Genomic DNA, 10,259 nt, shown 5'->3' on the forward strand with positions numbered 1-10,259 from the left:
GTCTATGGGAACTTGACCTGTGTGTGTCACACCGTATTTATACCCCAGTGAAACAGGAAGTCATGGCTTACCACTTAACATTTACATTTACATTTAAGTCATTTAGCAGACGCTCTTATCCAGAGCGACTTACAAATTGATGCAAACACCTATGACAACCAGTGGAACAGCCACTTGCATCTAACTCTTGTTGGGGGGAGTGAGAAGGATTACTTACCCTTACTTACCCTATCCTACTTACCCTATCCTAGGTATTCCTTGAAGAGGTGGGGTTCCTAATCACTCAGGTGAACTTAAAAACGTAAAATATGAATGGGAATGTACTTCAGTTAGATTTTACTCATAAGAATTTCTAGGGGTGCCAAAAATTGTGACACACGTTTAGAAGAAAAATATTTATGTATATTATTTCACATTTCCTTTTTTTCAAACATTTTTTTACTCAAATTAAATGTTCAATTTTTGTGAATATTTTGAATAAAAGACCAAGAGGATAAGCAGCAAATGCTTTTTTTTCACAGCCCGTTTTGCTCATATTTACCAAGGGAGCCAATATTAGTGAAGGGCACTGGAGCTAACCAACCAGGTTCAATGTTAGCTAGCTATCATTAGGCTAAAGCTAGCTAAGCAAATAGCTCTGAGAAACAAATAATAAGGTCATACACGTAATGTTAGCTAGCGAGCCAGCTAACGTTAGCTAGCTAGCTAGGTAAACAATGAACCATAATCAAAACTCATGATGTTACTACCCTGCATAAATCTTCAGGTAGCTTACCAACCAGGTTCAATGTTAGCAAGCTAATATTAGGCTATAACTAGCACAGCAAATAGATCTGATATATGAATAATTTGATGTGCATAACGTTACCTAGCGAGCCAGCCAGCTAATGTTAGCTAGCTAGCTTGATAAACAATGAACCATAACCACAACTCATGACATTACTATCCTGCAATTAGCTAACCAACCAGGAACAATGTTAGCTAGCTAACATTAGGCTATAGCTAGTCAAGTAAATGGCTCTTTCTGTCACAATTAGAAACATGTCATATCTGATAATGTAGCTATCCAGACTCTTACCCGTATTCATCATTCATCATGGTTGGACCATCTCCTGTCGGATGCCATGGTTGCCCATAGTTTGAAGATAGCGTCTGCTAAATGGCATATATATTATTATATATTATATATTACACTATCATATTCACATTCTACTTATTTCAAAACTCAGTCCTCCAAAAAGTAGAGAGCAGCACTTTATGCAGTTTTAATACACAAGACATAAAAAAGCTGCATTAGGCAGGAATACCTAGACATACTGACCTGCTCAAATAGACAGAAGCATGCTATATGGCAGACCAATCCAAGCTCATCTCTCGGCATGTCCAGCCCACTCATTATCTCAGCCAATCATGGCTAGGTTGCTGACTTTTTCTTTGGCTAAACCATCTAGGCCCGTAATTTAACAATTGATTTCATATTTACAGATGGCATACAAGTTTGTTATTAAGGCACATAAAAGTTCACATGTTCGAGAAGACATTTTGATTAACAAAAAAAAACATATACGTTGAAACGGCTCTCCTGTGACCCGCGACATACGCCTAGTTCCCTGAAATGGGTCACATTTAGCACAAATCAAATCAAATGTTATTTGTCACATACACATGGTTAGCAGATGTCAATGCGACTGTAGCGAAATGCTTGTGCTTCTAGTTCCGACAATGCAATAATAACCAACAAGTAATCTAATCTAACAATTCCACAACTACTACCTTTACCACACAAGTGTAAAGGGATAAAGAATATAAAGATATATGAATGAGTGATGGTACAGAACGGCACAGGCAAGATGCAGTAGATGGTATCGAGTACAGTATATACACTGCTCAAAAAAATAAAGGGAACACTAAAATAACACATCCTAGATCTGAATGAATGAAATATTCTTATTAAATACTTTTTTCTTTACATAGTTGAATGTGCTGACAACAAAATCACACAAAAATGATCAATGGAAATCAAGTTTGTGAGTGCTTTTGGTGACAAAAGCACTCACAAATGCATGCACCTTCTTCACAATGCTGTCTGTGTGTGTGGACCAATTCAGTTTGTCCGTGATGTGTATGCCGAGGAACTTAAAAAGTACTACCCTCTCCACTACTGTCCCATCGATGTGGATAGGGGGGTGCTCCCTCTGCTGTTTCCTGAAGTCCACGATCATCTCCTTAGTTTTGTTGATGTTGAGTATGAGGTTATTTTCCTGACACCACACTTCGAGGACCCTCACTTCCTCCCTGTAGGCCATCTCGTCATTTTTGGTAATCAAGCCTAACACTGTAGTGTCGTCCACAAACTTGATGATTGAGTTGGAGACATGTATGGCCACGCAGTCGTGGGTGAACAGGGAGTACAGGAGAGGGCTCAGAACGCACCCCTGTGGGGTCCCAGTGTTGAGGATCAGCGGGGTGGAGATGTTGTTACCTACCCTCACCTCTTGAGGGCGGCCCATCAGGAAGTCCAGTACCCAGTTGCACAGGGCGGGGTCGAGACCCAGGGCTTGATGACGAGTTTGGAGGGGACTATGGTGTTAAATGGTGAGCTGTAGTCGATGAACAGCATTCTCACATAGGTATTCCTCTTGTCCAGATGGGTTAGGGCAGTGTGGTTGCGATTGCGTCGTTTGTGGACCTATTGGGGCGGTAAGCAAATTGGAGTGGGTCTGAGGGTGTCAGGTAGGGTGGAGGTTATATGGTCCTTGACTTGTCTCTCAAAGCACTTCATGATGACGGAAGTGAGTGCTACGGTAGTCGCTCAGTTACCTTAGCTTTCTTGGGAACAGGATCAATGGTGGCCCTCTTGAAGCATGTGGGGACAGCAGACTGGGATAAGGTTTGATTGAATATGTCCGTAAACATACCAGCCAGCTGGTCTGCGCATGCTCTGAGGACGCTGCTGGGGATGCCGTCTGGGTCTGCAGTCTTGCAAGGGTTAACTTGTTTAAATGTTTTACTCACATCGGCTGCAGTGAAGGAGAGTTCGCAGGTTTTGGTAGCGAGCCATGTCAGTAGCACTGTATTGTCCTCAAAGCGAGCAAAGAAGTTATTTAGTCTGTCTGGTCCACGACGGGGCTGGTTTTCAGACATCCTGGTCCGTGACGGGGCTAGTTTTCTTTTTGTAATCTGTGATTGACTGTAGACCCTGCCACATACCTCTTGTGTCTGAGCCGTTGCAACTCTAATTTGTCTCTACACTGACGCTTAGCTTGTTTGATTGCCTTGCGGAGGGAATAGCTACATGGAACCTGACCAGAAGACCGCTTCGTTTGCCCCTTTTACGGCAACATTTTTTTGGTTCACCGGCTGGGATCCAATCCATTGTCCTGGGTGATGGGCAAAACACAGGATCCGCTTCGGGAAAGTCATCTTCCTGGTCGTAATGATGGTGAGTTGACGTTGCTCTTATATTCAGTCGTTCCTCTCGACTGTATGTAATGAAACCTAAGATTACCTGGGGTACCAATGTAAGAAATAACATGTAAAAATAAAAAAGAAATACTGCATAGTTTCCTAGGAATGTGAAGCGAGGCAGCCATCTCTGTCGGCGCCGGAAGTGTCTGTACCATCTTGGTACAGTCAAAGTTCATCTTTATTTTAACCAGTGTGAAAACATCCCTCACAGCACTTGCATGTACTTTTAGTAATGTGATATCATTATTTCAGCACCCAGGAAATCTACAGCATCTACAATCTGTTTACAAGAGTTATAAGCATGTCGAAGGTTGCAAAGCTACTGTACCGGAAAGTTACCGGAATGTTCTATAATTGTGGTAATTAACAGGTAATCTATGGTAACTTTTGTCATTTATACTTGAATAACAAAAGAAATATGCATGAATATATTGTCTTCATTGTTTATATCTGTGTCCATATTGTCCATGAGTTTCTAATAGGACGCGGCTGGGGATGCCAGCCTTATGGTTCAGGAGAAAATAGCCTATTTAATGAAGAAACTAATCAACAATGGCTTTATTTTCAATTAACTTTTAAACTCTTCCAACTATTGACTTTTTCCACACCTACCACTAGTTTGGCTGCAAAACCTTTACAACAAAGACATATTGGCATAGTAAAATATATCAAAGTGTGTAAAAAATATATATAAAGGATATTACATGCAGAACCCTTCTTATTAAACACCAATAGTATTCATTAAGTTGATGGATTATATTTAGTATAATGTTTTACAGCTTCGTCATTCTGTTTTCAATTTTAAATTAATCTTATTTGATGATATAATGATTTAACACAACGGGCCAGTGTTAATTACAGACACCTGTGATCATCTCAAGTACCCAAAAGGGCCACTAGATGTGATAAATTACATAAAATCTTTGAAAGTTACCAATATTCTGGTAGTTTACTGGTAAATGTTGAACATTTCCAGTAATATACCAATTACAGAGCTCAGCTGTTATTGACATTGTGTGGACACTGGCAGACATTGAGAATGGAAGAATATTGTCTAGCAAGGTGTTCTTTTCCCAAAATCCTGCTTCAGGTCATCACTGAGTTGAATGACTGATTATTTGAACTTTGTAGAGCACGGCAGTTGTAGTCCAAAAGTCTGTCTATAGATGATCAGTAGTACCCTAATCCCTCAATGAGAACTTCAACGACTATGGCTGAGTCTATAAATTACTACATTCAGCTTTCTGTTTCAAGCAGTCATGGACATTGTGATCTATTGACCTGCACTGATAAGAGTAGGAAGGGCTCATGCCCCCAAGAGTTCTAATGGACTTATTTCCTAACAATTAATTAACAGACTGAAGAAAGGTCCCTGGAGATCAAATTAATATTGGTACCTGCCCAACGTCTTTGCCACAGAGGGGACAGACAACTTACATATTGCATTCAGAATAGGGGTAAAACAAATGAAATTGACATCATGGGAGCAGATATATTCAGGAAGTCTTTAACTTGTTGTTGTCTGAGTCTAGATACCAATTTTATAAAAAGAAGAAGAAAGAAACACCATAGGCAAGTTAATTACATCAAGGCCTTCTGTGGCAGACAACATTAGATTACACTCTTAAAATGAAGTGCTTTGAAACACCAAAACTAGTGCCAACTGAGCATTCACCAACTTGAAGGAGAAGAAACATGAACTTTGCGTATTGAAACACATCATCATGAGATGTTGTAACATCACTTAATCAAGTATTGTGCAACACCGTGCCAGGGAATGGGAGCACTGGCAGAAATGGTTGAAAATCCCATTTTGGCATTTTCGAGGCTTGTTTAGTATAGAAATAAATACCTTCTCTTTTGGCGTCGTGTCCTCTCTCTAAAGCTTCTACACACCATTATGAGGTTTTGAATCCTGTCTTCTGCAGAATTAGATCCCTTTGTCTGAACGCCGATCTTCAGTGGGGAGAGGGGTGACATGTCTAAGCCGGGTGCATTACCGCTAGACCACAGGCTCTGCACAACTTGCATTTTTTTTACCTTTATGTAACTAGGCAAGTCAGTTAAGAACAAATCCGTATTTACAATGACGGCCTACGAACAGTGGGTTAACTGCCTTGTTTAGGGGCAGAACAACGGATTTTTACCTTGTCAGCTCAGGGATTCGATATAGCAACCTTTCGGCTATTCACTCACTTCACCACAGAATCATTTCTTACATTGTGCCTGTGTGGTTGAGTGGGTAAAATGTCAACGAAATGTACCATCTGTACCCCCATTCTCATCGATGGGACTGTAGTGGAGCCATGTTGTAGTGTGACTTCTGATGAATCTTTCTCTAAATGACCCCGTGGTGGGGTCAATTCATCACTTCATGAAATGGAAATGGCCTATTATTGAATTCCCCCCCCCACCTTTATGAATAGAAATTCAATCAATTTCATGAATTAACTGTTGGAATTGAATAGATCCCAGCCATAATGCAGTGTCTACCTCCATCTAGTGGTGGATAATTTGTGAAAGAGGTTCAGTGAAATAAGTCATTGAAAAATTGACCATACCATCTTAAACCAAAATACCTTGTTCTAATCAGCTTGTTAGTCTGTGTGGTGACATGTGGCATGTCCGTGGTTGTCAATGTCATTGATTTAACCGAGTAGGAGTACTGATATAAACCCGGGTCCCGCCTCTCAGTCCAATTGAATCTTAAAGGCAAAAATCCAACTCTGAGATGGTTTATGAACATAGGCCCAGGCCTCATTGACCGCATAAGATAAAAGTAATTACATTTTTTTTTTTTACTCTGGAATTGCAGTGTACAACACAGTAAATGTAGTCCATTTGCATTGTTCGGACGATAAAAAAAACTAATATCAGTTTTTTCAGTTTGGCGTCACGATTGCAAGGTGTCCCGATATCTTTTCCAACTGTCCCGATATCTGGTTTTAATGCCCATTCTAGAATGCCCTAGCCAATCAGAAACATGTCATCAACAACGCGGTGGTATAAAAGGGTTATAAAAGAGTTTGTGAAGGCTTTTAAGCCTTTAAATGTAATGTTATAAATCCATTGTTATATACAATGTCTACTCTAGATAATGATGATTTGGTTCAAACCTATGACTGAAGTGTTCCAGACCTTGTAGAGGAAACACTGACATTTTTACACAGGGAATCTGGAACTGGTCTGTGAGAGGGAAAACTATGTTAATGTCTCAAATGTAATTTTGTGTTAAGAATATTGTAAATATGTTGAAAATGTCAGAAGACATAGAGTTTTAGTTATATCGTAAGCATAATCAAACCGCCTTACTGTGTTTGTGAACTGTACTTAAAATAATAGCCTCTTTGAACTTTTCACAGTATGATGAGTCCATGACAGAGAATGGCCTCATTGTGCCCACCGTATTGTTCTGATGTCGGCTTCATGAATGCAGCACAGAATCTACTTGTGATGAGAATGAATGAATAATCACCGGCCCACATGTTACAGTCACCACCTGGAATGACATGACCCATCTGAGGTAGCGAAGAATACAGTGACGAATCACTCTTGGTACTGCACAGAAGAGGCCGAGGGAAAGGGAGGGGGAGTGGTGGATGTCTCAAAACTAGGGTATTTCCTTTCTTAATTTCCTCTGTTCAGCCCATTCTCTTGTCTTGTTTTAATGACATTTTCTCTGTCTGTCTCTCTTACATAATCCACTAGCTTTAGTCTGTGAGTGTTGAACCACAGGCAAAACAACACCAATGGAAAATTGTGTGCCCTCCACCACTATTTCTGTCAGCCTTGTATGTGTGCAGGTCAAGTCGTGTGTGCGTGCGTGTATGCGAGAGTAGGCCGTCATTGTAACTAAGAATTTGTTCTTAACTGACTTGCTTCGTTAAATAAAGGTTAAATATAAAATGAAGAATAAAAAGATCCAACATGGTCCAAACACAGTTGTGAAGAGGGCATGACAACACCTCTTCCCCCTTAGGAGGCTGGAAAGATTTGGCATGGACCCTCAGATCTGGAAAAAGTTGTACAGCTACACCATTGAGAGCATCTTAACTGGCTGCATCACTGCTTGGTACTGCAAGGCACCTGAATGCAAGAAGCTACAGCGGGTGGTGAGTATGGCCCAGTACATCACTGTGGCTGAGCTCCACATGCCATCTAGGACCTCTTCACCAGGCGGTGTCAGAGGAAGGCAATAAAAATTGTCACGCACACTACCTACACTCCAGCGGAGGCTGCTGAGGGGAGAACAGCTCATAATAATGGCTGGAATGGTATCAAAACATGGTTTTCATGGGTTTGATTTCACTCCATTCCAGCCATTATTATGAGCCGTTCTCCCATCAGCAGCCTCCACCCCACACTCACACATACCCTCACACTCTTCACATATGCTGCAGTTACTCTGTTTGTTATATATCCTGATTGCCTAGTCAATTTTACCCCTACCCACGTGTAAATATTACCTCAATTAGCGCAACTACAGTTGAAGTCGGAAGTTTACATACAATTAGGTTGGAGTCATTAAAACTTGTTTTTCAACCACAAATTTCTTGTGGATCTGCTTTGTGCATGAAAAAAAGAATAAAGGTGGAAAAAAGTTTTTTTAAATGACACAAGTAATTTTTCCAACAATTGTTTACAGACAGATTATTTCACTTATAATTCACTGTAACACAATTCTAGTGGGTCAGAAGTTTACATACACTAAGTTGACCGTGCCTTTAAACAGCTTGGAAAATTCCAGAAAATGCCGTCATGGCTTTGGAAGCTTCTGATAGGCTAATTGACATCAGTTGAGTCAATTGGAGGTGTACCTGTGAATGGATTTCAAGGCCTACCTACATACTCAGTGCCTCTTTGCTTGACATCATGGGAAAATCAAAAGAAATCAGCCAAGACCTCAGAAAAACAATTGTAGACCTCCACAAGTCTGGTTCATCCTTGGGAGCAGTTTCCAAACGCATGAAGGTACCACGTTCATCTGTACAAACAATAGTATGCAAGTATAAACACCATGGGACCATGCAGCCGTCATACCGCTCAGGAAGTAGATGCGTTCTGTCTCCTAGAGATTAATGTGCTTTCGTGCAAAGTGCAAATCAATCTCAGAACAACAGCAAAGGACATTGTGAAGATGCTGGAGGAAACAGGTACAAAATTATCTATAGCCACAGTAGAATAAGTCCAATTTGAACATAACCTGAAAGGCCGCTCCGCAAGGAAGAACCCACTGCTCCAAAACCACCATTTAAAAAGCCAGACTACAGTTGGGGACAAAGATCGTACTTTTTGGAGAAATGTCCTCTGGTCTGATGAAACAAAACTATCACTTTTTGGCCTTAATTACCATCGTTATGTTTGGAGAAAAAAGGGGGATGATTGCAAGCCAAAGAACACCATCCCAACCGTGTAGCACACGGGTGGCAGTATCATTTTGTGGGGGTGCTTTGCTACAGGAGGGACTGGTGCACTTCACAAAATAGATGGCATCATGGGGAGGAAAATCATGTGCATATATTGATGCAACATCTCAAGACATCAGTCAGGAAGTTAAAGCTTGGTCACAAGTAGGTCTTCCAAATGGACAATAACCCAAAGCATACTTCCAAAGTTGTGACAAAATGGCTTAAGAACAGTAAAGTCAAGGTATTGCAGCAGCCATCACAAAGCCCTGACCTCAATCCCATAGAAAATGTGTGGGCAGAACAAGGAGGCCTACAAACCTGACTCAGTTACACCAGCTCAGTCAGGAAGAATGGGAAGAATGGGACAAAATTCAACTTATTGACAAAAAAAAACTTATTGTGGAAGGCTACCCAAAATGTTTGACCCAAGTTAAACAAATTTAAAGGCAGTGCTACCAAATACTAATTGAGTGTATGTACACTTCTGACTCACCAGGAATGTGTTTCAAGAAATAAAAGCTTAAATAAATCATTCTCTCTACTATTATTCTGACATTTCACATTTTTAAAATAAAGTGGTGATCCTAACTGAATTTTTACTTGGATTAAATGTCAGGATTTGGGAAAAACTTCATTTTTTCCCCCAAACTTCCGACTTCAACTGTACCTCGTACCCCCACACATTGACTCGGTACCTGTTCTCCTTTTATAGAGCCTCGTTAATGTTTTTTTTTAAATTGTGTTACTTTTTTCTTATTATTTGTCTTACTTTTTAACTCTGCATTGTTGGGAAAGGGCTCGTAAGGAAGCATTTCACTATAAAGTCTACATCTTGTACTTGGCGCATGTGACATTTTGACTTATACCTTTTTAACAACACAAACAAACACACGAGGGGCTGCTAGCCTAACAGATGAATGATTTGCTAATACCTCATTGGCAGGGTTTAAGCAAGGGCCAGGTGGCACCTGGTAGGACAGCCCCCTCAGTTAAAGTCTGTCCATCTGTCTATCTCTCTTCCTCCTCTTTTTATATGTTGGATGGAAGACATAGAGGGCACTTTGATGCAAATCTACACCCCAGGGGGTATTGAGGCTCAGTTGTTGGGGTGACTGAAGATCTGTGCAGTGTGGTAGTATAAGGCTAGAGGACATTAAACCTGAACACATGAGTCATGTTAGTCATGCCCCCATGTTCAAATTATGATATCGCTTTTGGGATTGTTTTAAAACTCCAAAATATCCATGTTGATAACAATTGAACTCACTGACCTCAGTGTGTTTGAGAGAGGGGGGTGATAGGGAGCGTAATTATAAGAAATATATAAAGTATTTGTGTCCAAAATGTAATAAAGTAGGCTACATTGTACATATGTAACATTGT

Source organism: Oncorhynchus keta, chromosome 17 (assembly GCF_023373465.1).
Source record: "Oncorhynchus keta strain PuntledgeMale-10-30-2019 chromosome 17, Oket_V2, whole genome shotgun sequence".
In the NCBI taxonomy this organism is placed as follows: domain Eukaryota; kingdom Metazoa; phylum Chordata; class Actinopteri; order Salmoniformes; family Salmonidae; genus Oncorhynchus; species Oncorhynchus keta.